Raw genomic sequence first — 27363 nt, 5'->3', positions numbered from 1 at the left:
TCATGTCTCTTCAACTTCTTTGTTGTATTTGTCACTGTTGAGATGCTTCCCTTTTAGTTTATATGGTACAAATTACATTATTTTCTACATTATTGTCTAATGTTGTGTGATGGTGACATCTTCCCATCACATTGTTATCTAATCATGTTGTTATGTAACAGTAACATTCTCTGAAGATCAGTTTTTGACCTGCTGTGTAAAACATTTACCTTGAGAACATTCATCCATTTTTAGGTTACTCTGGATTCCTCCATCTCTAAGCCAATCCAGATTCTGACCTAAGTATGCTGCTTTCTGCCTGACATCTTTTGAGAGCTCTTACTTTTGTTTTCAACTTAGTTTATCTAAAACAAAATCACACTTTTCTTTGAAATCCCTCACTCTTCATAGCACTTGTGGACCTACTTCTCTTCAATTTTTAAAAATTAAAAAAAACTTCTGAATCAGGAGTTGGCAGACTTTTTCTGTAAAGGGCCAAGTTATGGGATGAAGTATGTCCCCCCTCCCCCCGCAAACATATTTTGAAATCTTAACTCCCAGTACCTTAGAAAGTGACTTTATTTGGAAATAGTTATTTCAGATGTGGTTATTTAAGATGAGCATATACTGGAGTAGTGTGTGTCCTTAATCCAACATGACTGGTGTCCTTATAAGGGAGGACAACACCATGTGGGAAGACAAGAGACAGGGGAATGGAAGATCATGTGGCAGTGGAGGCAGAGTTTGGAGTTATGCAGCTACAAGTCAAGAAATGACAAGGATTGCTAGTGACATGAGAAGCCAAGAGAAAGGCATGGACCATATTCTTTCCTAGAGCCTTTGAGAAGGAATGGCCCTACTGATACATGATTTCAGACTTACAGCCTCCAGAACTGTGAAAGAGTAAATTTCTGTTGTTTTAAGCCATTCAGTTTTTGGTACTTTGTTACAGCAGCCTTAGGAAACGAACAGGCCAGCTAGTAAATATTTTGGATTTTTGTGGGCCATATGGTCTCTGTTGCGTCTACCCAGCTCTCCCACTGAGGTGTCAAGCAGCCATAGATAGTCGGTGAACTGACGGGCATGCTGTGTTCCAATAAAACTTGTTTGCAGAAAAAATGACGTCAGACTGTATAGTTCATCAACCCCTGCTATAAATAAAATTTTGTGTACTTAAAGTTTATTCCTTTTTCTTCTTTTTCACTTATCTCTTCTAGTTATTTGATTGCTCTATTTTAATGTAGGTATTTACTATCTTATGCCTAGATTATTACCTATAAATTTTTTCCTCTCTAATCTATCATGCATATTACTTGCAGAGTGTTTTTCTCTAGCTAAAAACTTAACAATGATTTTCTTAGTACTTATTTGATTAGATATTAACTCTTTAATCTTTTTTTTTTTAACATTTTTTATTGATTTATAATCATTTTACAATGTTGTGTCAAATTCCAGTGTTCAGCACAATTTTTCAGTCATTCATGGACATATACACACTCATTGTCACATTTTTTTCTCTCTGAGTTATCATAACATTTTGTGTATATTTCCCTGTGCTATACAGTGTAATCTTGTTTATCTATTCTACAATTTTGAAATCCCAGTCTATCCCTTCCCACCCTCCACCCCCCTGGCAACCACAAGTCTGTATTCTCTGTCTGTGAGTCTATTTCTGTCCTGTATTTACGCTTTGTTTTTGTTTGTTTGTTTGTTTGTTTTTGTTTTTTAGATTCCACATATAAGCAATCTCATACGGTATTTTTCTTTCTTTTTCTGGCTTACTTCACTTAGAATGACATTCTCCAGGAGCATCCATGTTGCTGCAAATGGCATTATGTTGTCGGTTTTTATGGCTGAGTAGTATTCCATTGTATAAATATACCACATCTTCTTTATCCAGTCACCTGTTGATGGACATTTAGGCTGTTTCCATGTTTTGGCTATTGTAAATAGTGCTGCTATGAACATTGGGGTGCAGGTGTCATCCTGAAGTAAATTTCCTTCTGGATACAAGCCCAGGAGTGGGATTCCTGGGTCATATGGTAAGTCTATTCCTAGTCTTTTGAGGAATCTCCACACTGTTTTCCATAGTGGCTGCACCAAACTGCATTTCCATCAGCAGTGTAGGAGGGTTCCCCTTTCTCCACAGCCTCTCCAGCATTTGTCATTTGTGGATTTTTGAATGACAGCCATTCTGACTGGTGTGAGGTGATACCTCATTGTAGTTTTGATTTGCATTTCTCTGATAATTAGTGATATTGAGCATTTTTTCATGTGCTTTTTGATCATTTGTATGTCTTCCTTGGAGAATTGCTTGTTTAGGTCTTCTGCCCATTTTTGGATTGGGTTGTTTATTTTTTTCTTATTGAGTCGTATGAGCTGCTTATACATTCTGGAGATCAAGCCTTTGTTGGTTTCACTTGCAAAAATTTTCTCCCATTCCGTAGGTTTTCTTCTTGTTTTATTTCTGGTTTCCTTTGCTGTGCAGAAGCTTGTAAGTTTCATTAGGTCCCATTTGTTTATTCTTGCTTTTATTTCTTCTAGGAGAAAATTTTTGAAATGTATGTCAGATAATGTTTTGCCTATGTTTTCCTCTAGGAGGTTTATTGTATCTTGTCTTATGTTTAAGTCTTTAATCCATTTTGAGTTGATTTTTGTATATGGTGTAAGGGAGTGTTCTAGCTTCATTGTTTTACATGCTGCTGTCCAGTTTTCCCAACACCATTTGCTGAAGAGACTGTCTTTATTCCATTGTATATTCTTGCCTCCTTTGTCGAAGATTAGTTGACCAAAAGTTTGTGGGTTCATTTCTGGGCTGTCTATTCTGTTCCATTGGTCTATATTGTCTGTTTTGGTACCAATACCATGCTGTCTTGATGAATGTAGCTCTATAGTATTGTCTGAAGTCTGGGAGAGTTATTCCTCCAGCTTCTTTCTTTCTCTTCAGTAATGCTTTGGCAATTCTAGGTCTTTGATGGTTCCATATAAATTTTATTATGATTTGTTCTAGTTCTGTGAAATATGTCCTGGGTAATTGGATAGGGATTGCATTAAATCTGTAGATTGCCTTGGGCAGTGTGAACATTTTAACAATATTGATTCTTCCAATCCAAGAGCATGGAATATCTTTCCATTTTTTAAAGTCTTCTTTAATTTCCTTCATCAATGGTTTATAGTTTTCTGTGTATAATACTTTCACCTCCTTGGTTAGATTTATTCCCAAATATTTTATTACTTTGGGTGCTATTTTAAAGGGGATTGTTTCTTTACTTTCTTTTTCTGTTGATTTATCGTTAGTGTAAAGAAATGCAACTGATTTTTGAACGTTAATTTTGTAAACTGCTACCTTGCTGAATTCTTCAATCAGCTCTAGTAGCTTTTGTGTGGACCTTTTAGGGTTTTCTATGTATAGTAACATGTCGTCAGCATATAATGACACTTTTACCTCTTCTTTTCCAATTTGGATCCCTTTTATTTCTTTCTCTTGCCTGACTGCTGTGGCTAGGACTTCCAGGACTATGTTGAATAGGAGTGGTGATAGTGGGCATCCTTGTCCCAGATTTTAGTGGGAAGCTTTTGAGTTTTTCACCATTGAGTACTATGCTGGCTGTAGGTTTGTCATATATAGCTTTTATTATGTTGAGATATGTTCCCTCTATACCCACTTTGGCGAGAGTTTTTATCATAAATGGGTATTGAATTTTATCAAATGCTTTTTCTGCATCGATTGAGATGATCATGTGGTTTTTGTCCTTTCTCTTGTTGATGTGATGTATTACATTGATTGATTTGCGTATGTTGAACCAGCCTTGTGTCCCTGGGATGAACCCCACTTGGTCATGATGTATAATCTTTTTTATGTGTTGTTGGATTCTATTTGCTAAAATTTTGGTGAGGATTTTGGCGTCTATGTTCATCAGTGATATTGGCCTGTAATTCTCTTTTTTTGTAGTGTCTTTGCCTGGTTTTGGTATCAGGGTGATGGTGGCTTCATAGAATGAGTTTGGGAGTATTCCCTCCTTTTCAATCGTCTGGAAGAGTTTGAGAAGGACTGGTATGAGTTCTTCTTTGTATGTTTGGTAGAATTCCCTGGTGAAGCCGTCCGGTCCTGGACTTTTATTTGTAGGGAGGTTTTTAATTGCTATTTCTATTTCCTTTCTAGTGATCGGATTGTTCAAGTGTTCAGATTCTTCTTGATTCAGTCTTGGTGGACAGTTTGTTTCCAGAAACTTGTCCATCTCCTCTAGGTTATCCAGTTTGGTTCCATATAGTTTTTCATAATATTCTTGTATGATATTCTGTATTTCTATTTTGTTTGTTGTAATTTCTCCATTTTCCTTTCTTATTTTGCTAATTTGTGCTCTCTCTTTTTTCTTCTTTGTGAGTTTGGCCAGAGGTTTGTCGATTTTATTTACTTTTTCAAAAAACCAGCTTTTGGTTTGGTTGATTTTTTCTATGGTCTTGTTAATCTCTATTGTATTTAATTCCTCTCTGATCTTTATTATTTCCTTCCTTCTGCTACTTTTTGGGGCTTTTTGTTCTTCTTTTTCTAATTCATTCAGGTGGTGGGTTAAATTGTTTATTTGAGATTGTTCTTCTTTTTTGAGGAAGGCCTATATCGCTATAAACTTCCCTCTTAGCACTGCCTTTGCTGTGTCCTATACGTTTTTAATATCTCTGTATCAGCTGATTTTTATTTGCTGAAGTAATCTCTTCTCGTTGTGGTTTAATCATTTTGATTAGAGCATGATTCCATTAATACCAGAATCACAGCCTTCAGTTTAAAATAGTCAAGTGTATTTCTTTCACTTAAGAACTGCAGATGACAGGGTAGTCCTGTTTTATGTTATTTCCAACTTAGAAAGTATTTGAAGTATGTAAATGTATTCTATTGGTCATAAAGTAGAGTAGGTAAAGTGAAATTGATGGATTACCAGGAGTTTTACTTACTGGAAAATAACATAAGGTAGTTGTCATTTATTGAGAGTCATTTTATTATATTGGGTAATTCATCTTCTCAACATTATCACCATTCCGTCTCTCTCTTCCTGTACAAACACACACACACACACAGAGTAAAATCATTTTAGTAGTACTACTCTGTACTTTATTTATTTTTGAGGGGGAGGTAATTTGTTTTATTCATTCATTCATTCATTCAATTTTAATGGAGGCCCTGGGGATTGAACCGAGGACCTCGTGCATGCTAATAAGCACTGCTTTACCACTGAGCTATACTTCCCACCATACTCTGGATTATTAGTGATTAACTGTTCTTTCTAATCCTCCCAAGATTGTCTAAATCGTTTATTTAGTTGCCAATATAGTTGGTTAAGAATTTGAATATCAAATATTCTAACATAAATTCTATTTACTCCACACATTATTACTATCCACATAAATTATGGAATAAATAGAATTTTATGTTCATATATTTGGTACTTTTTGTAAAGAAATTATTCTCTAGACTAAATAGATTTCATAAAATCATTTTTTTACATTTTCTTGATCATTTACAGTATTAGTTTTATCAAACTCCATGTCAACTCTGAGAGTGTATAGTGTTTAATAGATGAGTGCCCTGTGCAGTTTCATAATTGTATTCATCAGTTAAATTGGAAATAACTTTTAACATTAAATCTTATGGTACTGTGAGGAAAGAATATAATTTTAAGTTGTTACACTGATGATGCAGAGTTTTCCTTTGATTTGGTATTACTTGAAGAACTAATCATTACTTAGCATTGTTTTAGATTAAGAAATATATTAATTCTGAGGGATTCTTTTGGGGGGAAGAGAGGTGGGGCTGGGAGGGCATATATGGTTAGTTTGAAGAGTATTAGTATTATAAAATGGAAAGACTGGTGTGCACTTTCAGCTTTCAAAGCTGGAATAGTTTTAGATAGTCTCATTTTAGAAGTTATGAATTTATTAAGATTGGTTAATTTTGAGCCTAGAATAAGGCTAGATTCTTTATATTTAAAATCTACGTAATAAAGTTAATTTTACTATTAATTAATATATCGAGTTGTAAATATTACTACTCTGGGGTGTTCTCTGACACCAACCAATTCTTCAGTTTCTAACACCAACTACATTTCCAAGAATTCAATCCAATTCTGAGACTGTCTTCCTGGAGATAGTATCAGATCCCACAAGTTAAAGGGCTCAGCCTTATAATACTGCCCTCACTTCAGATGCCAGTCACAAGTTTCCAACTGTGTTTACAAACTTCTGACTGGCTATAAATCTGGGGTTCCCATGACAACTTCTTTGGATTTGAAAATTTGCTGTATGCATATCTGAAAAAAACAAAAACATTAATTCAAAGATACATGCAGTGTTCGTAGCAACATTATTTACAATTGTGAAGATATGGAAGGAACCTAAGTGTCCATCAACAAATGAATAGATAAAGAAAATGTGGCATATACATACAGTGGAATACCACTCAACCATAAGAAAGAATGAAATTTTGCCATTTGCAGCAACTGGATGGACTTGGACAGTAGTATGCTAAGTGAAATAAGTCAGACAGAGAAAGACATGTACTTTATGATATGATATTATGATATGATACTTTGATATATTATATGTGGAATCTAAAAAATAAAACAAACTTGTGAATATAACAAAAAAGAAGCAGACTCACAGAACAAACTAGTGGTTACCCATGGGGAGAGGGAAAGAAGAGAGGGGCTGTAAGGTTAGAGGATTAAGAGGTACAAACTATTACATATAAAATAAGCTACAAAAATACTGTGTACAATATGAGGAATATAGACAATGTCTTATAACAACTATAAATGGAGTATAACCTTTAAGAATTGTGAATCACTATATTATACTTCTGTAGCTTATATATTACTGTGCCTCAACTATACTTCAATTTAAAAAAATTTTCTGGAATGGCTCACAGAATTCAGGAAAACACTTTACTTATGTTTACTGGTTTATTAAAAAGGATACAACTCTGAAACAGCTAAATGGAAGAGATATATAGGTCAGGGTGTGGTAGGAGGGGCACATAGCTTCTGTGTCCTCTCTGGGCATGCTCTCCCAGCATCTCCCACACCTCGATATGTTCACCAATCTGGAAGCTCTCCAGAGAATCTCAAAATTCAAGAGTTTTTATAGAGCTCAGTTTTCCCATAGATCAAGTGGGTGGGACTGAAATTTCCGGTTCTCTACCGCTTTGTGGTGACCAGCCCCACCTAGAGGCTATCTAGGGGCCCCACCTTAGTCATCTCATAAGCAGGAACCCAGATGTGATCAAAGGGGCAAAAGACAGTCCATCACCAAGGAAATTCCAAGAGTTTTAAGACCTCTGTGCCAATAAAGACCAAATATATTTCTTATTTTATCACAATTACAAAAATACCTTCAATGATGGCCATTCTGACTGGTGTGAGGTGATAACTCATTGTAGTTTTGATTTGCATTTCTCTGATAATTAACAATATTGAGCATTTTTTCATGTGCCTATTGGCCATTTGTATGTCTTCTTTGGAGAATTACTATTTTAGGTCTTCTGCCTATTTTTGGATTGGGTTGTTTGTTTTTTTATTATTAAGTTGTATGAGTTGTTTATGTATCCTGGAAGTTAAGCCCTTGTCAGTCTCATCATTTGCAAATATTTTGTCCCATCCTATAGGTTGTCTTTTTGTTTTGCTTATGATTTTCTTTGCTGTGCAAAAGCTTGTAAGTTTAATTAGGTCCCATTTGTTTATATTTGGCTTTTATTTCTCTTGCTTGGGTAGACTGCCCTAGGAGAACATTGTTTAAGATGTATGTCAGAAAATGTTTTGCCTGTTTTCTTCTAGAAGGTTTATAGTGTCTTGTCTTATGTTTAAGTCTTTAAGCCATTTTGAGTTTCTTTTTGTGTATGGTATGAGGGAGTGTTCTAACTTCATTGATTTACATACAGCTGTCCAGTTTTCCCAACACCGCTTGCTAAAGACATTGTATTTACTCCATTGCATATTCTTGCTTCTTTTGTTGAAGATTAATTGACCATAAGTCTGTGGGTTTATTTCTGGGCTCTGTGTTCTGTTCCGTTGATTGATGTGTCTGTTTTTGTATGAATACCATGCTGTTTTGATTACTATAGCTCTGTAGTATTGTCTAAAGTCTGGGAGTGTTATTCCTCTAGCATCATTCTTTTTCTTCAGTAATGCTTTGGCAATTCTGGATCTTTTGTGATTCCATATAAATTTTAGTATGATTTCTTCTAGTTCTGTGAAGAACTAGAAAATTTGCTGGATACATATCTGAAAAAAACCAAAATCTGTAGATTAAATCTGTAGATTGCTTTGGGTAGTATGGCCATTTTAACAATATTAATTCTTCCAATCCAAGAACATGGGATATCTTTCCATTTCTTTAAGTCATCTTTAATTTCCTTAATCATTATTTTGTAGTTCTCCACATATTAAGTCTTTCACATCCTTGGTCAGATTTATTCCTAAGTATTTTATTTTTTTGGCTGCAGTTTTAAAAAGGATTGTTTCTTTGTATCCCTTTTCTGATATTTTATCGCTAATGTAAAGAAATGTAACTGTTTTCCCTATGTTAATCTTGTATTCTGCTACCTCATTCTTTTATGAGCTCTAGTAGTTTTTATGTGGAACCTTTTCTACATAAAGTATCGTGTCATCTGCATATAATGACAGTTTTACCTCTTCTCTTCCCATTTAGATCCCTTTTCTTGTTCGAGTCTAATTGCTGTGGCTAGGACTTCCAATACTGTGTTGTATAGAAGTGGTGAGAGTGGGTATCCTTGTCTTATTCCAGATTTTTGCGGGAAGGCTTTCAGCCTCTCACTGTTGAGTATTATGCTGGCTGTAGGTTTGTCATAAATGGCTCTTATGTTGAGATATATTCCCTGTATACCCATTTAGGTTAAGAGTTTTTCATAAATGGGTGTAGAATTTTTTCAGATGCTTTTTCTTCATCTGTTGAGATGATCATGTGAATTTTTTCTTTTCTCTTGTTGATATGATGTATCATGTTGATTGATTTGTGGATGTTGAACTATCCTTATGTCCCTGGGATGAACCCAACTTGATCTTAATGTATGCTCTTTTTTATGTGTTGTTGCATTCTCTTCACTATTATTTTGTTGAGGATTTTTTACATCTATGTTCATCAATGATACTGGCCTGTAATTTTCTTTTTTCGAAGTGTCTTTGTCTGGTTTTGGTTTCAGGGTGATGGTGGCTTCATAGATTGAATTTGATAGTATTCTCTTCTCTTCAGTCTTTTGGAAGGATTTGAAAAGGATGAGGGTCTGTGTATATTTGGTAGAATTCTCCAGTGAAGCCGTCTGGTCCTAGACTTCCATTTGCACGGAGGTTTTTTATTGCAGATTCTGTTTCACTTCTAGTGATCAGTCTGTTCAAATTATCTATTTCTTGATTCAATTTTGGTGGACTGTATGTTTCTAGAACTTGTCCATATCTTCTAGATTGTCCAGTTTGTTGCCATATAGTTGTTCAGAGTATTCTCTTGTGATTTTTTTGTATTTCTGTGGTGTTGGTTGTAATTTCTCCATTTTCATTTCTGTTTTGTTTATTTGTGTTCATTCTCTCTTTTCTTCTCAGCGAGCCTGGCCAGAGGTTTGTCAATTTTGTTTACTCTTACAAGGAACCAACTCTTGGCTTGATTGATTTTTTTCTGTTTTTTAAAAATCTCTATTTTATTTATTTTCTCCCTGTTTTTTATTATTTCTTTCCTTCTGCTGACTTTAGGTTTTGTTTGTTATTCTTTTTCTGATTCTTTTAGATAGTAAATTAAGTTGTTTGTTTGCAATTGTTCTTGTTTTTTGAAGAAGGCTTATATCTATGAACTTCTCTCTTAAGACTGCTTTTGTTGCATCCCATAAATTTTATGTGGTTGTGTTTAATGCTGGAAAGGGTGTGGAGAGAAGGGAACCCTCTTACACTGTTGGTGGGAATGTAGTTTGGTGTAGCCATTATGGAAAACAGTGTGGAGATTTCCTCACAAAACTAAAAATAGACTAATCTTATGGTCTAGCAATCCCACTCCTGGGCATATATCCAGAGGGAACTCTAACTTGAAAAGACACATTCACCCTAGTGTTCATAGCAGCACATATACAATAGCCAAGACATGGAAACAGCCCAAATGTCCATTGACAGATGACTAGATAAAGAAGCTGTGGTATATTTATACAGTGGAATACTACTCAGTCATTAAAAAGAACAAAATAATGCCATTTGCAGCAACATGGATGGACCTGGAGACCATCATTCTAAGTGAAGTAAACCAGAAAGAGAAAGAAAAATACCATATGATACCACTCATATGTAAAATCTGAAAAAAAAAAAAAAAAAAAAAGAGGACACTAGTGAACTCATCTACAAAACAGAAATAGACTCACAGACATAGTAAACAGTCTTATGGTTACCAGGGGAAAGGGAGTGGGAAGGGATAAATTTGGAAGTTTGAGACTTGCAAATGATAACTACTATATATAAAAATAGATAAAAAACAAATTTCTTCTGTATAGCACAGGGAACTATATTCGATATCTTGAAATAACTTTTAAAATGAAAAATAATATGAAAACGAATATATGTACATATATGCATGACTGGGACATTGTACTGTGCACCAGAAATAGACACACTGTAACTGACTATACTTCAATCAAAAAAACCAAAAAAACGAACTTATGGTTACCAGGGGAGAAAGGGGATGGCAAGGGATAAATTGGGAGTTCAAGATTTGCAGATACTAACTAGTATATATGAAATAAATAAACAGTAAGTTTCTTCTGTATAGCACAGGGAACTATATTCAATATCTTGTAGTAACCTGTAATGAAAAAGAATATGAAAAAGAATATACATATGCATATGTATGATTCAAACATTATGCTGTACACTAGAAATTGACACAGCGTTGTAAACTGACTATACTATAATAAAAAAGTGACACCAATTTAAAAAAGTACCTTCATGGAAAAGATCTGTTCAAATTGTGTATAATATATAGACAGAGAGGTATTAAGTAAGCTTATGCAGATATTTGACAGCCTATTTGAATGCATTTCATTGCATAATAGTTCCTAGAATTACAAGTTATTTTAATCTTTTTACCCTATCATCAAATGTTAAATGCGCAAATGTGTGAAGTGTTACCATTATCACTGTGCCAAACAAAGCAAGCATGCATGGCTGGATAATTTATACTTCAGTGCAGTTCTTATTGAGTCTTTTAAATTTCAGGGGAATTCCAAATATTTTGTAATAAAAGTTAGAATAGAAACTTTATGTTAAAAGGTAAAACTTATGTTAAAAGAAGTTGGAATTCTGTCAGTGTGATAGGTGAACTTGAATGTTTAAAAACAGAAGATAGTATATTTCTCTCTGTAGTTCTGGCATTAATATTTAAAGCAAGTATAGTATGCTTCTCTATCTTATTAATACCTGGAAGAATCTATAAGTCCGTTATCCAGTATAGTAACTAGTAGCTACATTTGTCTATTGAGCACTTAGAATTGGGGTGTGTTATATGTGTAAAATTACTTCAAATTTTGAAGATTTATATAAATGTAAAATATCTGAACTTTAAAATTTTGACTATATGTTGGAAATAATAATATCATGGACATACTGGGTTACATGGAATATAATATAAAATTAATTTCACTTGTTTCTCTTTACTTTTTAATGTGACTTCTAGAAAATTTCAAATCACATGTAGATCGCAGTTCATTTCTATTGGACAGGACTAATCTTAGAGACTATGGTATATTATAGGCTTTAAAAATAGGTTATTAATTCTGCAGCTCTTGGACTAGTTTGATGCCTTCAGTTCATTATAGCTACATCTTGATTTGCATTTCTTGTTAAAGTGTCTCTTATAAATACGTAAATAATAGTACTTTTACGAGTCTCTAGTAGCCATCATTAGGAAACTTCACGAGTTTAATAGGAAACCTTCATTAAAAATTTAAAATACTTAATTTCTTGTAATTTTTAATTGAGATACTGCTTTTTTAATTTAGAAAAATATTTAGCATTTTGAAAATGCTGGTTTAAAACTTACTTTTTTTCTCTTTAGTCCTCTGTTTTTGGTCATATGAGAGCATTTATTTTTCTAATTTATTCATTCATTTAATATTGAGCTAATATTTGAGGCTCTATTTTATGTAAGATACTCGAATAGATCTTGGAATGTATCAGGAACAAAACAGACAAAGTCTCATATAAATCTTAAAGCCATTAGGCTAACATTCTGTTGGGGCTTGTGGGAAGGCAGACTAAACAAAAAACTAAGCAGAGAAGGGGGATCAGGACAGGCAGATAATGGATGGTTGTAATTTTAAATAGGATGGTCATGGCAGGCCTCATCAAGAAGGTAACACTTAAAGTGTATACTGTATGTAGCACTTAGACAAGAGAAAAAATATTTGACAATTTTCCAATGCTAGTCTAAAATTGAAATTGGAGGACTAGAGGTGTTTTAGATTAGGAACAGGATGTAAAGGTTTTGCATTCTAGGTCATTGTCTTCTGGTCCAAGATCAAAAAGATTAGTTGTCAATATATGCTGAATTTGTGACCTGTTTAGATTAACTGTAATGACTCAAGTTTTCATGTTCTGTTAGTATTGAAGATATTTTGGAAAGTATAGATACTGATTAGCGAATAATTTAAATAAGAATATTGAAAGGTTTTGTTGCCCTGAGCACAGCAGTAGGAGGCAGTGAGAATTGATATTGTTATTGCATACTTTGTGACTGGAAATTTTATTATAGTTTCTGGTGTATATGAACTTTGTTTTCTGGTTTTACTTTTCCCCTTTTTTCTTTTAAATTAAACATTTTTTTCTTCCCCTTTTCTACTTTTTCTTGCCTTTCATCCATTCTTCCCTTTTATTGATGTCATTTGGAATAGTTGTAATGTTTTTATTCTTAGCAATTGGTTTGATACATGTAACCGACTTTAAGACCAACTTATGTGAAAAATCTGGTTGTACCGTGTTTTCAGCTTTTCTTGTATTAGCTGTTCTGCCTGAAAAACACCTTTGTCATCATTTGTCTATACACCTCTCAGAGAACTTAGTTTTAACCACACAGATGTATCTGTATCGGAAACAAGAAGAAGCACTGAAGAAAGTAGGCAAAAGGAGAGTTAGAAAAAAATAGTAGAAAATACATTTGAAAATAGGATCTCTGAGTTTTGAATTATATAGAGTACTGTTTCAAAAGGAATAATTATGTGTATTCTTTACTGAAGTTTCCTAAGTTAAAATTTATGCTTATGTTTTAGTTATCTATTGCTGTGTAACAGATTCTTCCAAACATAGTGATCATCCCCAAACGTAAGCCACTCATGGTTTTATCGTCTCACAGTTTCCAAGGGTTAGAAATCCAGGTGCAGCTTAGCTGGGTCTTCTGGCTCTAGACCTTTTACAAGGCTGCAGTCAAGATGTCAGCCTGATTTGGGGAGGATCCACTGCAAGACCTCCTCATATAGCTGTTGGTGCCACAGGTTTTCACTGGTTATTGACTGGAGATACCAGTTTGCTGCCACGTGGCTCTCTCTATGGAGCAGTGGGCTTCTGTCAGTGAGTGAGAGGGAGCTGAGGGCGAGGGTTGATGGAGGGGGGAGAAAGACAAAAGCCAACAACGTGGAAATCAAAGTCTTTTTGTAACCTCATCTTGGAAGTGACGTTCCATCACTTTTGTGTCATTCTGTTTGTTAGAAGTGGGCCACTAGGTGCAGCTGATGCTCTAGGAGAGGCAGTTACACAAGAGCATGAATAAGAGGAGGTGGGGACCATTATGGGCTATTTTAGAGGCTGCTTACTGTGATTTGTTTCTATGCTTTGCTAGCTAGAGATACTTGATGGGAAATTCTCAAGCCGTAGAATTATAAAGTATAAAAACAGTAAAGTTATATAACTTTCTTCAAAAGGCTTCATTTTGGAAGTGACCCACAATAAGACTTTTCATGTTTATCTTTGTAATAGGATATGTCTAACATTTTAAAGCATGTTAAGTTTGATTAAAATGATCTATTGCATAGTGCTTTTACGTGCACAAATGTACCAGTGCAACTTACTTGGCTGAAGGGTCACTTGGCATTCACTTTAAAGAACAAGCAGGGCAGAGGTAAGGTGAAGAGAGTAGGTGCTAAAGAATCCTTGCTGTTAAATTATAATTACTGAGATATTTTCCTGTATACTGAAAATTTCATAGTTTCATACTTCAGTTAATAACATGATGCCATAAAAACAGGCTTTAATTCTTTCTGGAAATTAATAGCAATAAGTGTAAAACTAGAATAGCAAAGAATGCAAATAGTTATTCCATAGAAAAAAGGGTTAGATGGCCAAAACTGAGAATGATGGATTAATTTAGTATTGTTGCTCTGGGACTTCTCAAATTTACATTTTTGGATTTATATACTAAAATAAAAACACAGTTATTTAGCATTTACTATTCCACACTGTAAGCACTTTACATGCACCATGGTATGGACTCCTTGTAGCAAATTTATGAGCCCCCCAAAATACCGTAATTATCTTATTTGCAAATAAGGAGCTAGGCTTAGGGAGGTTAGGCAGTGTGCCCAAGGTTGCCACTTTATTAATGATGGAATAGACTTGAACCCATGTTCTTGATTTCTAGTCTGTGTTGCTTTTCTATTTTAATGTATATCATTAATCTCCATCATTATGCCCTCCCTGACACAATCTATAAAAATAGCTGTATATAAGTATTATGTGTACATAAAAATGTTTTTACTCTATATACATGCATGCCATTATACCAGTTGTGTCTTTTTAAAGTGACCACGAAAATATACATTAAAAGTGAGATAAAATTCAATGTAAATGGAAATTTCTCCACCTTACTTTTCCAATTCAGTTGGACTAGATTGTCTGGGCAACCGAATATGGAGACCACTGTAGTAATGAATTATAAAGCAAGGTCTGTTTTCATTCACATAGGCTTCACTCCATTTTTATGAGAACTGTGAGACTTTTTCAAAAAAGCAAGTTCCAGAGACACTGATAATGTTAATATTTATTCTTCCCTACTTTCTGCTGTTCCCTGGATACAGTTCTCTTAACTATGTAGCAGATCAGTTACTGATACTCTTACGGTGATCACTCTGGTTTTCATGACTGAAATTAGCTATGATACTGTGATTCTTGTAAGAAATGGTATTGTAAGAATGGAGCAAAGGTCACACTCACTTATACTAATTTAGAAAAAAAGTCAGGGAATAACTGAGGCAGAAACTTTAGGAACATTTTGATAAGAGAAGAAATGATTAAAATCTACATTTTATTTCTTCCTTTGAAAAATATCTTTTTCTGTAACTTTGCCTATGATTTTTTATTTTAGCTGCAAATTCCATTGATTTTTAAATTTAATTTTTATTTGGAATGTGTCAAATTATTTATCTGTAGAGCTTGCAGAAGTAATGGCTTTTAATAAAGGAGCCTGTGGAAGAAACACCCTTCTCTTATCTAGGAGGAAGTCATCTCTTGGGATGTGTGCATAGTATTTTGATATACTACAACACATCAAATTCTGTTAAGCATGAATATCTGTCACTTTGCTTACCTCTTCTCTGTTCACTTGTTCTTAACGGCAGCTTGAGCTATTCAAAATAATACGGAGGCTGTATATGAGTTTTGGAAGCAAGGCAGAGAAAAGGTAGGGGCACTCTTCTACTTTTGCATTTAGCTTACAGAATGAGGGAAGAAAGGCAGTGAACCCACAGGACAAAGTGGATCACTGCAGCCAAATCTTTGGGCCTCAAGGGAGAGAAGTTGATGAAAAAGAAGTTGTTCTGTTTGAAAGATTGCTCTGAGGATTAAATCAAAGTATGCTCCTGGGACAAGGAGCAACTTGTTAGAAATGCGAATTCTCAGCCTTACTGAATCAGAAACTTTGGGGTAGGACCCAGAAGTCTGTGTTTTAGCAAGTCCTTCCATGATTCTGATGCCCAGTTTGAACTTTAATAAATTTACTGTTGTTTTTGCACTGTACTTTTGTAACAGTTTTTATAATCTTAGGCACTATATTTGGCTACTGTGATGTCTTGCAGAAGACATGATTTCCTGTCCCTGGACTTCGTGGTTTCACTTTGGCCTAAGTTCCACCTTAAAAATTTCTTAGTATGTTCTACAGGAAGTCATGGACGTGCAATTACTATAAAGCAGGGCTGTGTGTATATTTTTCTGGGGAGAGGATTCTTTGCTTTTGTTAAAAGATGGTTCTGTAGACTAGAAAGGTTAAGAACCACTGTATAAATTATTGAGACAGATTTTAAGAAAATTTCATTTTATAACTATATAAATGTAACTAGAATATTTGTTAAGTTCTAAATTTTCTAACCTTCTTCCGCATTTATTTAGTCGTGTACTTGGGCTCTTATGTCTTGCCTTGACAATTATAGTACCTAGTTACTGGACCTCCTCCTCTATCTTACTTTTCCAGTTCACTTACCAGCTGCTGCTGTTATCTTTCTCTTTATGATATTTGATAAGAACTAATTCTCCCAGAGTGTTTTAATTCATGTATCTCCTTCTCTTTGAAAGCAACCACCATAGAAACCAGAAGACCTTATCTTTTCTTACCATCCAGACTGTCTCACCTCTACCCCTTGAATCTCTGATTTATTATAATGGGTTCTGTCTTCCTGATGCTTCCTTAGTCACAGGACATTTGAAAAACACCATTGGTGCTATACAGTTCAGTTACAGCTGGACTAAATAGGTATTTGTTGTAGGAACTTAAATACCACAACAGTATCTCTGGAAAGATGGTTTCAAATGGCAAATAAATGCTCTTAAATCAGCCAGTTTATAAACTGAATGAATGATCTATGGTATGAGATCTGTCTGTAAAGAGCCAAAAACTGCTGAAGTTATTTTATGGCCTTGAAACATTCAACCCAGGACTTCTTGCCTCTTTCTGGGAGTTACCATAACCCTTGCTACAACTGGTAAATATTTTAGCCCCTTCCTCCAAATTATTTTGCTTCCCTTAGTCATGGCATCCGATAATTATACTTTCATTTAAAAAATTGTTTCCCATTCCTGTTCCATTAATTTTTAATTCACCTTAACAAGAGTTTCATGTTGAATACTGTTACAGACTGGAAGGGGGCAGAGGAGCGGGAGGGCACATCACGGCCTGCATCTGTACTCCTTCAGTTCCAGTCTGACCGTACTGCCAGTCCTGCTCCTCTCCTCCCCCTCCTTTCCTGGACACTTGCAGGATCACAGCATGGCATTGCCTTTATGTAGTTTTTATTTTTTGAGAGTTTAGCACACTTCACATATTGTCTCATATTCTAAAAAAATCTGAGTTCAGATGGGTACAGAATCTGTTTATTCCCATTTCACAAATGAATTAAATAAAACTGTACCTTTACTGTAACATTAACTCTATCTGCCCTATATTATTATTATAGATAGGATGACCATGTAATTCATCATCCAAACTGGAATACTAGTGAAAGAGGGTGCTGTTAGTAACTACACCAGCACAACAGGTGTAAATGAGGAGTGTCCCAGGCAAATGGGGCTGTACCTTTACCTTGCTATGTCTTATCACAGTCTGCTTTCTATTGTACGGCTCACCTTTGTCTGTGTTTTGCTACTTTGCTAAGTTACTCAGTTGATCTAAGTTTGTGCTAAGGTTTATTCTGTCAGTAAGCTTGGTTGGATCTATTTCAGTTTAGTTTATTGTCTTAAGTCTTTCTATGCAGTATAGTTTGTTTTTTAGTAACATAACTCAGGCATTTTTCTATTCCTTTTTCTTAGAGTTAAGTGATTTTTTTGTCTCTCTATTCTTTAGAAATAATATAACTTAACAGTATTTTCCATATTAACTTAAAATAATACTCACTGACCCTTTTATTGATTTTTATAATTTTTTTAGTAGTAAGTTTACTGGCTTTCCCTGATTTTCATATCTGAAGAATTTTGTATAATAGTTTGATTTCCCTGTTGACCTATCTAGTGTTCGGCCTGTTAGAGTTTCTCCCAGGACTTAGTGCTGCAGTCACTAACCACATGGTCTTCAGAAGATTGTTTTGCTCTAGAAACCTTTTGTGTGGTCTTAAGGTATTGTGCCATATCAGGGACATGTAAGGTAAATTGTTCTTATCCTCAGGTAACCCCACCATATGTCAACTACAACATCATGGCTTATAAAGCATTTATATTGTCTCACATTATCTTCAGCCTTTTTTTTTTTTTTTTTTTTTTTTTTTTTGAGATAGGCAAGACAGGTGGTATCCCTCTTTGTAGATGAGGAGCCTGAGGTTTAGAGAGATTGTGTTCTTAGGTCACATAGTGTATGTAAGGAGAACTGGGTTAGAGCCCAGGATCCTAGTTCCTGTTCACTCTCCAGAAAATGTTGAGACACAGTTCCAAGTTAGTTTTTCTTTTGTTGTTGTTGTTTTTTAAAAACTTGTGATCAGCTTTGAGCTCTGGGCACTGAAAGAACCTCCCTATGTCCATTCTTGAACTGTGTTTCTGTTAATAACCTAATTTTAGTTGGAAACCTCTAGATATTGATGTCAGCTCTTTCACTAGGACCTTGTACCTCCTCATTCCCTCTTTTTGGTTTGAATCCTATTGACTTAATGTTTTGAGTGTTACCTTAAGTTTGCCTGGAGGATCCACCTTACCTTGCCCTAAAGATTACTATTTTCACCTGTTAATTATTTCATTTAGACTTTCTGTCCTGGCCTTGCTGGGTCTGGCCTGGCTTGATATTCCTCATGACCTAGTATTGGTACTATCAAGGGTTGATGACTTGCTTTTTACTGTTCCCTTGGCCTTTTTGTAATGTTATTAGGTCTGGAGGGCTAAAACTATAAGGCTAGTAAAGCACAACTGATAAAAAGAACATTTTAAAACTGAAGGACTATTTTACTTTCATTCTGAAAATGCTTAAAATGGTTTATCAGTTACAGTTGTTAAAAGCCAAAATTCAACTGAGTACATTTTAAAGATCTTCTTGGCTTTGTCCAGTGATTCATGAATTGGGCAGCATCCCATTTAGTAGGTAGAAAGGAGCTCTGAGGAGCTGTACAAAATGAAAGACTTTTATAGGCAGAAAGGTGCAGAACACGGAAGCAGATTGGTTGTCTCAAGGTCAGCTTCCTTTAGGGGACATTAGGGGCCTATCTGACCGATTACCTCAGTAGTGCTGACTAGATAATTCCTGCTTAACTGTTTTGAGATTCCATTCCTGGGAGAGGCTGAAACTAATTTAAGTATTAAGTCTTGGTTTGCTGATGTGGGGCTTAGCAAAAGTGACTCCATTATGGGCTTATTGTCTTATTTTTAACAATCGCCCCCTTTTGATCAGACTCTTGGCCTAAGAGATATGATGAAAACTTAAGGCATTAGTGCAACTGCCTGCTAATGCTCTCAAATTCTTGCAGTTTTTGCTGATCCTCTGTGTGGTATTCACAGGTCATGACTTCTGGTTCACATTTTTTAAGTAGGCCATTCTCTTTGTTCCTTCTCTGAAGTTCCAGTCTTACGGAGATCATTTGCTTGTTGGTTAGTGACTGCAGACATGCACTTAAAGCTTTTTTGAGAATACAGCATACCAGGGAGACTGTTACGATTATTCCCCAAGACCTGAAACCAATTAAATCAAATAAGTCAAAGAAAGAGCCTGCTAAAGAAGTCACTTTCTTAAGCCAAGTGGCTTATTTAGTGATCTTACGTAGCTGAGTTTCAGCTTCCCTGGAAGTGTTAATTCAGGTGTAGCAGCTGGTTTTGGTCACAACACAGACACCTTCTTGCTCAGCTAAAAGATAATCAAGAGCTACCCCATTACCAAGAAGTTAAGGATATTTGTGGGGCAGCTATTGCTTTTGCAGCATATTCTGTTTTATCTTCAAGAGTTAAGGACAGGTTCCTGATCATAGCCTCATTTGTACTCACTCCTAACCAGGGAAGTATGAACCTGCCACAGGAAGTGAATCCTGAATCATGAGTGCCTCCTCTTAGGTCCCTTCTAACTTGATGATGTAAATTCATGGGAGTTGACCAATGAGGTGTCTCACTTTGATTGTGGGCAGTCAAGGGTACAGTTAGATCACCTAAGAGGCATTGCCAGCCATCTAGGCATTCATAGGTCCGAGGAGAATGATAGCCACCACAGACAAAGATGATTCCTGTTGGGGCACAGACCACTCCCGCTGAGATGGTCCTGTTAATGGATTCATTCACAGGGATTATTGCACTTGCCAGTTCAAGCCATGGGTCAGTTAGGTTTTCAGTGCATTTGGGAAGTAAATCTAGCCCGAAGGAAAAAAAGTTCTAAATTCCTTACAAAGATGCGGGTGCTGGTAAGATCCTTTTGTAATTGGGGTAGGATCCAATTTATATAAGCATAAGAATGGGGGGGTGCAAATGTACCAGGTTTATGTAGGTATTTGTGTCTAATTGGATAAATACAATTACAATTGGAGAAAAGTTAAAACAAAGCAGTGGATGTTCTGGCCATAAAAGTCAGACTCTGTAAGTGACTTCTAAGAGGGTTTGATTGTAGTTTGTTCCTCCCTTCCTTCCTCCCTGCATCCCTCCCTTCCTTCATTTTTTATAGTTTATGATGACATTGGGAATAGAAGAAAAATTTGTCACAGGGAGCACCAGGAGGTCTCTAGCATCATGGACAAATTGGAGTTTCTGATAAGAAATCCAGGAGAATGAAAGGTTACCCCTCGTAACAGTGGCCTGGGAGATATGGATGATGGCATTATCTTTCTAGACCAATGCCAGAGTAAAGGAAAGAAAGAGAAGAAACAAAGGCTTCATGTTTAGCTAAAGTGTGAGGTCTTGATCCAGTGTCTTGTGTGGAAGCATTCTGCCTCAATGTTGGTTACTTCTCTTCCTAGTCAGTCTGGTTTGGAGGTCTCCAGTGTTTGCACAGGACCAGATGTCAGATGTAGCCTTCTTCAGCTGTGAAATGTGTACCCAAGTTTTAATGCCTTCGAGTTTCATGTTAGTGTCAGTGGTCAGGAGCACTTGGTAAGGTCCTTCCCAGTGGGGCTCAAGGGCTATCTTGATGCCATTTCCAGAATATCTAATCACCAAACTCTAGACTGTGACCAACAGGATCCTTTGAATTGGGATCTGGGAACAACTTTTTTAACCTGTTGATGATAGGCTTTAGCATAAGAAAGACTTACAGTGGTTGGTCATATTAGCATATGATAACAAGGGATTGGCAGAAAGTTGTATACCAGTAGCTCATGTGGAATGAGTTTGTTTCCTAAAAGGAGTACTGCAAACAGCCAGCAAGATCAAGAGGCAGTCCCTTAGGCCAAGGGAATCCAGTAGTTTCAGCAAGTTTTGCAGAGTTTTTGTTAAAGCTTGTATGATTTGCCCAGTGAAGTGAGTGCCCGCATCACTGGAGATTGTGGAAGGTATACAGAAGTGGGAAACAGGTTTTCTAACAGTTTCTTTGCCACTGTGATGGCATTAGCCTTGTGGCAAGGGAGGGCTTCATCCCATCCAGAGAACATACATACAGTAACAAGAGCGTATTGCTAACCCATACTAGGTGACAGTTGAATGAAGTCCAGTTGTAGGTGCTCAAAGGGTCTAGAGGGAGGAGGTTTGAGGCCTCTGGAAACAAAAACAGTTTTCCCAGGATGTAGACTTGCCAGGTCAGACATTGGTGGTAAACAGTTTTATGGAAGTCTCCTCACTCATGTGTATTCATAATTTGAGTCATCTTAATTGCACCACAGTGGGTAAAGGAATGCAAATACTGGAATATGGGGTTTGCAAGGGAGCCAGGAAGAACCAAGTGGCCATCTTGTGTTTCTGTAACCCCAGCTATTCATTTACTTTACAACCATTATTTGCCCATCATGGTTTCTCTGATTCAGGAGCACATTGTTGCCATGTTGCAAGGACATTAGGATGACAAAGGTCTGGCAACAAGGGGGTCAGTTTTTACAGAAGCAGAAAGGACTTTATCTACATGTGCCACACCTTTACAGATTCTGTTGCTGCTGCCTGTGCACGAAAGTCATCTAGGGCATTTCCCTGATAGTCAGGTTCAATCCTTTCAGTGTGAGCCTCAATTTTGATATAGTTTCAGAAGGTGAGATAACAGCAGCAAGAACGTCATTTATTTGTTGTCCATTTTTGGTTGGAGTCCTAATGGATGTAAGAAAACCCCTTTGTTTCCATGACATCCCCAAATCATAGATGACCCAAAAGCACATCAGCTGTCAGTATAGATATTAACAGTCTGTCCTTCTGATAATTGGCATGTTCTGGTAAGTGCATGGGGCTTTGCTTGTTGGGCCAACTTAGCTTGTGGGAGATTTCCCCTCTCAAGTAGTTCGTCTTGAATAGTAACAACTTAGCCAGCTGGGAAATTCCCATTTTCATTTGTGTAGTATGACCCATCAACAAACAAGATTAGATCAGTATTAGTCAAAGGGGCATCTAGTAAATTGGTGTCACGAAATGGAGTGTTGTTGTCTTGCGGGCGTGGGTTCCGCCTTTATCAGGCGGAGGTAGTAACAACAGTTAAGAACACTGCAGTGTTCAACGTACAGATTAAGGTGGTGAAAGAGCTCATAAGAAGTTAGTCTGTTTGAAGAGAATTGCTGAGTCAATTCAGAATTAAGAAGATTTTGGACAGGATGTAGAGTTTGTAAATAAATGTCATTTCCTAGGATTAAATCTGCTGAGGCTTCTACTAAGTTTGCAGCTGCAGCTATAGCCTTAAGGCAGTTGGGCTAGACACAGACAGCTGAAGCAAGTTGGATGCTGTAATAGGCCGTGGGCCTGTGTTTATTACCATGGTCTTGCATGAGCATTCCCAGGGCTTGGTTACATTGTTCATGTACAAATAAGGTGAAAGGCTTTGCATCGTTAGGTAGCCCTTGGGCAGGTGGTTCTTGCAGCACTTGTTTTAGTCTTATAGAGGCCTACTCAGGTTTATCATCCCAGAGTAGGGGTTCAGGGACTAAATTTTAGTAAATTCAGAGTGGGAGAGCTAATAGAGAAAAATTAGGAACCTGTAGTCTACAACAGCCAGGCAGGCCTAGGAACCCATGAAGCTGTTGCTTAGTTGTAGGCCTACAAAATTTTTAGATTAGTTTAACTCTTTTTGGAGATAACTGGACTCCTAGTGTTTAGATTATGACCTAGGTAATGAACAGGGTCTCAAGATAATTATAATTTTTCCTCAAAGACTGTATATTTCTGTTTTCAGTGAACTGTTACAGCAAATTAATGGAATTTTTTATGGATGCTGTTTTGCATAGCAAAGGGTTATCCACGTACTGTAGAAGGATTCATTTCCTGGTGAACTGGAGGGTACATCTTGGTGGAGCATTTAGGAGAAGTAAGAAAGGGCTTCAGTGAATCCTTGAGGCTTACCTATCCAGGTATATTGTTGATTGTTCCAAGTGGAAACAAATAGGTTTGGCTGTCGGAGTGGAGTCTACAGGGATGCTGAAGAAGGCTGAACATAGATCCATAGCAGTGAACCATTTTGAGTCAGGTGGAATTTGCGACAGAAGGTTGTTTGAGTTTGGAACAACTGGGAAATGAGGAAGAGCTGTCTTGTTAATAGCACTTAAGCTGTGGACAAATCGCCATCCTTAAAGATTAACCCTTGCATGATTAGGTCTTCTATTGGTGTGAGGCCTTATATGGCCTTGGGCTTTAGTGGATGTTGAGGCAATTTAGAAAAAGGTTTAGATATATGTATATCTGAATTTTTATAGGTTCTATGCTTTTACTCTTCTGATGACAGTATTAGAGGTAGCCCACAGATTGTTGGGTACCTTGATTAAATTAGGGATCTTTTGCTGGAATTCTTACTCTTCTGTATCAAGGACAAATTGTAAAGAACATAAAAAATCAGGTTCAGATTGGTCAGGAAATTCTAAGGTGAGGTCTCCATTGGAGGCAAAACGTATTAGCCCTTTTAATTTAGAAAGCGGATTTTTTTACTGAAAGATTAACTGGAGCTGTATCACATAGCAAAAAGGGAAGTTTTTCAGGGGAAGGTCTCAGAGTCATTTGTACTGGTGATGCAGGAGAACAGATGTGGGACATGCGTAGGGCCGAGTCCCAGGTCTCGGTTGAGCCCCTGGGGCGTGCCCCGCCAAGTGTGGGTCCTTGGCTTCCGCAGGAAAGAATTCAAGAGCGAGCCACAGTTGAATGAAGGTAGGTTTATTCAGACAGATACAGTGAAAGGCAAGAGAAAGGCCATGAGGTGTGGGGTTTGGGTGCTCAGATTAAAAGTAGATACACACTTCCTAGACAGAATGTGGGCTGTCTCTGAAGACGGAGAGAGAGGGGCAGCCTCGAGGCACCGTGTTGCTGGTTTTTATGGGCTTGGTGGCTTCATATGCTAATAAGTGGAAGGACCAGTCTAAGTAGCCTGGGAAAGGGGCTGGGATTCCCAGGAATTTGGCCATTTTCCACTCTTCTACCTTTTGTGGCTAGCCTTGGGATTGCCGTGGTGCCTGTGGGTGTGTTATTCACCATGTTAATATATTACAATGGGTGTATGATGAAGCTCAAGATCTACTAGAAGTTAAATATCTCATCATCCTGAGCCTCAAGGCCTACCGGGGGTTGAATCTTTCACCATTTTGATGTTAATTGCTGTAGCATTTCTTGAATGGCTGTGCCCTGCCCCCTTCCATCCTGTCTCACTGGTTGAGATAGAAACACTGTTCATTACATACCCCGACTACAGAAATTTTTTTTACTCTGAGTGATTTGTTCTTCTCTGGGAGTGGGGTTTAAAGTAGAGAGTGTAGCTCCAGGATCTACCAGAATTTGGAAAGGTTTTCCATCAATTTGAATTTTAGTTTTCCTGTGGCTGTCTATGGGAATTAATGGTAGCAGTTTACTGGAGAGTTCCTTGGAGTCTCGTCAGTCCTAGGAGGGGTCCGTATGGGGGCCCTCCTGCAGGGATATATGTGGGGGCATTGAAGTCGATGTTGAAGGATTTGCATAAGATCTTTGAGGACAGTCTTTTTTCCAGTGTCCCAGTTGGTTGCAAATGAGACATTGATTACTGGGCCTGCATTTTGATGATGGACCCCCTAGGAGTGTACAACAGGGGAGGCTCAGATGTTATTTTGGGTTCTGGCTTTGGAGCTATTGTAGCTGTAAGGCTAATAGCTTGGTGGACTTTTGTTTCAAAGTTTTTTTTAAAGTGTCCAGCTATAGTTTTGAGTTCAGTCAGACTGGTGGCTTCCCATCCTATTTTCTGCCTTTTTATGAATCCACTAATCTCAGGGAATACTCCATTTACAAATAGGGCAGCTAGAGCAGGTTAGGTGACATCATTTACTGTATGAAACCCAGAATACTGTAGGAAGAGAGCTTTCAGATGGGCTTTCACATCTGCCGCAGATTCATCTTTCTTCTGTTTGCATGTGAGAATAATAGACTGATCAGTGCAGGCAGGGAAGACTAGGAATAGCTTTTAAAGGATCGATCGCTGTTTTGTGAGCTTTTTCTGTTCTATGGAGGAGAGGACCAAGTTGGAGATTGAGGATCTCGGAAATCATCCTCGAGGTTATGCCATTCTCCTTCATGCATGCATTTTTGGACTTTACCAGGTCCTACCAGCACGTGCACAAGTCGATAAAGACCTGGCAGCACCGGGGTCATAGAATTCTAAATTCTTCAGAAAACTTTTGGAGATATCCCCTTGAGTTTAGTAAATTCTTTAACTATGGCCCTTAGTTTGGTCTTTGACCAAGGAGTGAAAGTTTCTTGAAGAGGATTGCCTCCAGCCTCGGGTGGCCTTATTTTAAAGAGTAACTGTTTAATAGTCTTTTCAGAGTGGAAAGGCAATTTCCTGAGTACTCAGGACAAGGAGAATAAAAGGGAGCGGTAAGACTCATGTCAGTCTTACTGTCTGTTTTAGGTACCACTTGTGTATATAATTTTTCATAGATTTTTTGCAACAGATCTTTCAGTGAAGCTATTTTGGAATCTTTAAACCTTTCGGAGGCTTTTGCATATGAATTAAAATAGATACCCTATCCTGTTTGTTTGATTTGGGCACCCTTGCTTTCAAGTGTAGTTCTTAAATGAGTGTTCTTACCTGATTGGAGTGTTCCCCATAATAGCCATTGTAATTCTAGGTTGTCTTTAGTAAAATTTTGCCGTTTTTGTTCATATTTACAACTTCTGGGACCACAGTTCTTAGACATAAAATGAGCAGGTATGCCAGAAAGTGGCATGCTCAACTCTGTGGAACTTAAGGATCCCATTTCTTCAGCTAAGCATTGGATCACTGCCTCATGGAATCAAATTCAAACTTAAGGGGGATATGCTGTTGGGTTGGGGCTCATGTGGTGTTTTATGGTGTACCTCACTGCATGGAAATTTTCTTGAGGTTGGCAAGTGACCCAGTCAAACCAGTTCTGTGATGAACTTAAAAATTTAACACAAGAGTCTAGAGTTAGGTGTGACTGCTCTAACAGTCTTTAAGTACTTAACTCATGACCCCCAATTTCGTGGCTTTGGCTTTTGAGATTACCATTAGCGTCAGCTTCATGTTCACATTAACAAGAGACCAGTGGTAACCTGGCGAAGAGAAGGCCTTGTAGGCACCACTGGCAGTTTACAGTGTATAATCTGGGGACTGAACCAAGGGCCTGGAGTTTGAGTTCCAGGTGGAACCAACCATCTGCTAGCTCAAGTTGACCTTCTCTAAACTGGAAGGCCTATCAGATTGGTAGCTCAGTGCAAAGAGAGCAGATCTAGAACTGAGAGGAGCTCACCCACAGCTCTTGGAAATAGTGAGAAAGAGAACTCAAAAGGGTTTGCAGGTACCAGTGCCTGTGTTTCTTGTTGTACCTGAAGCCATCAGAAATTTCCTTTGGATCCCACTGCTGCCACCAATACTATTAGAAAACAAAATTCAGTTGAGTAAATCTAAAAGATCTTACTGGCTTTATGCAGTGGTTCGTGAATCAGGCAGCATCCCGTCTAGCAGACAGAAAGGAGCTCTGAGGAACCGTACCAAGTGAGAGACTTTCATGGGCAGAAGGGAGCGGACACGGAAGTTACACCAGCAACAAACAGGTGGGTTGTGTTGTGGCAAGGTCTCCTTCCTTTAGGGGATGACTGGGGTCTGTCAGGCAGATTATCTCACTAGTGCTGATCAGGTGATTCCTGATTTATTGGTTTAGGATTCTGTTCTTGGGAGAGACCGTAACTATAATTAAGTCAGTCTTGGTTTGGTGCTGTGGGGCTTAGCATAAGTGACTTCATTTTGGCCCTGTTGTCTTGTTTTTATCACAGTTCAGGTTTTCCTATCTCTGCACTGGTTCCCTCAGCAGCTCCTGCTCTTAAG

At 37.2% G+C, this 27363-nt stretch overlaps 1 protein-coding gene across 1 annotated transcript in view; it reads left to right on the top strand.

The window, feature by feature from the left end:
- Positions 1-27363, top strand: part of STIM2 (stromal interaction molecule 2) — a 150486-nt gene that overhangs the window by 55009 nt on the left and 68114 nt on the right. The window lies entirely within an intron of this gene.

This window comes from Camelus dromedarius, chromosome 1 (assembly GCF_036321535.1).
Source record: "Camelus dromedarius isolate mCamDro1 chromosome 1, mCamDro1.pat, whole genome shotgun sequence".
Taxonomy (NCBI): domain Eukaryota; kingdom Metazoa; phylum Chordata; class Mammalia; order Artiodactyla; family Camelidae; genus Camelus; species Camelus dromedarius.
This window is presented reverse-complemented; position numbering and strand designations above follow the sequence as displayed.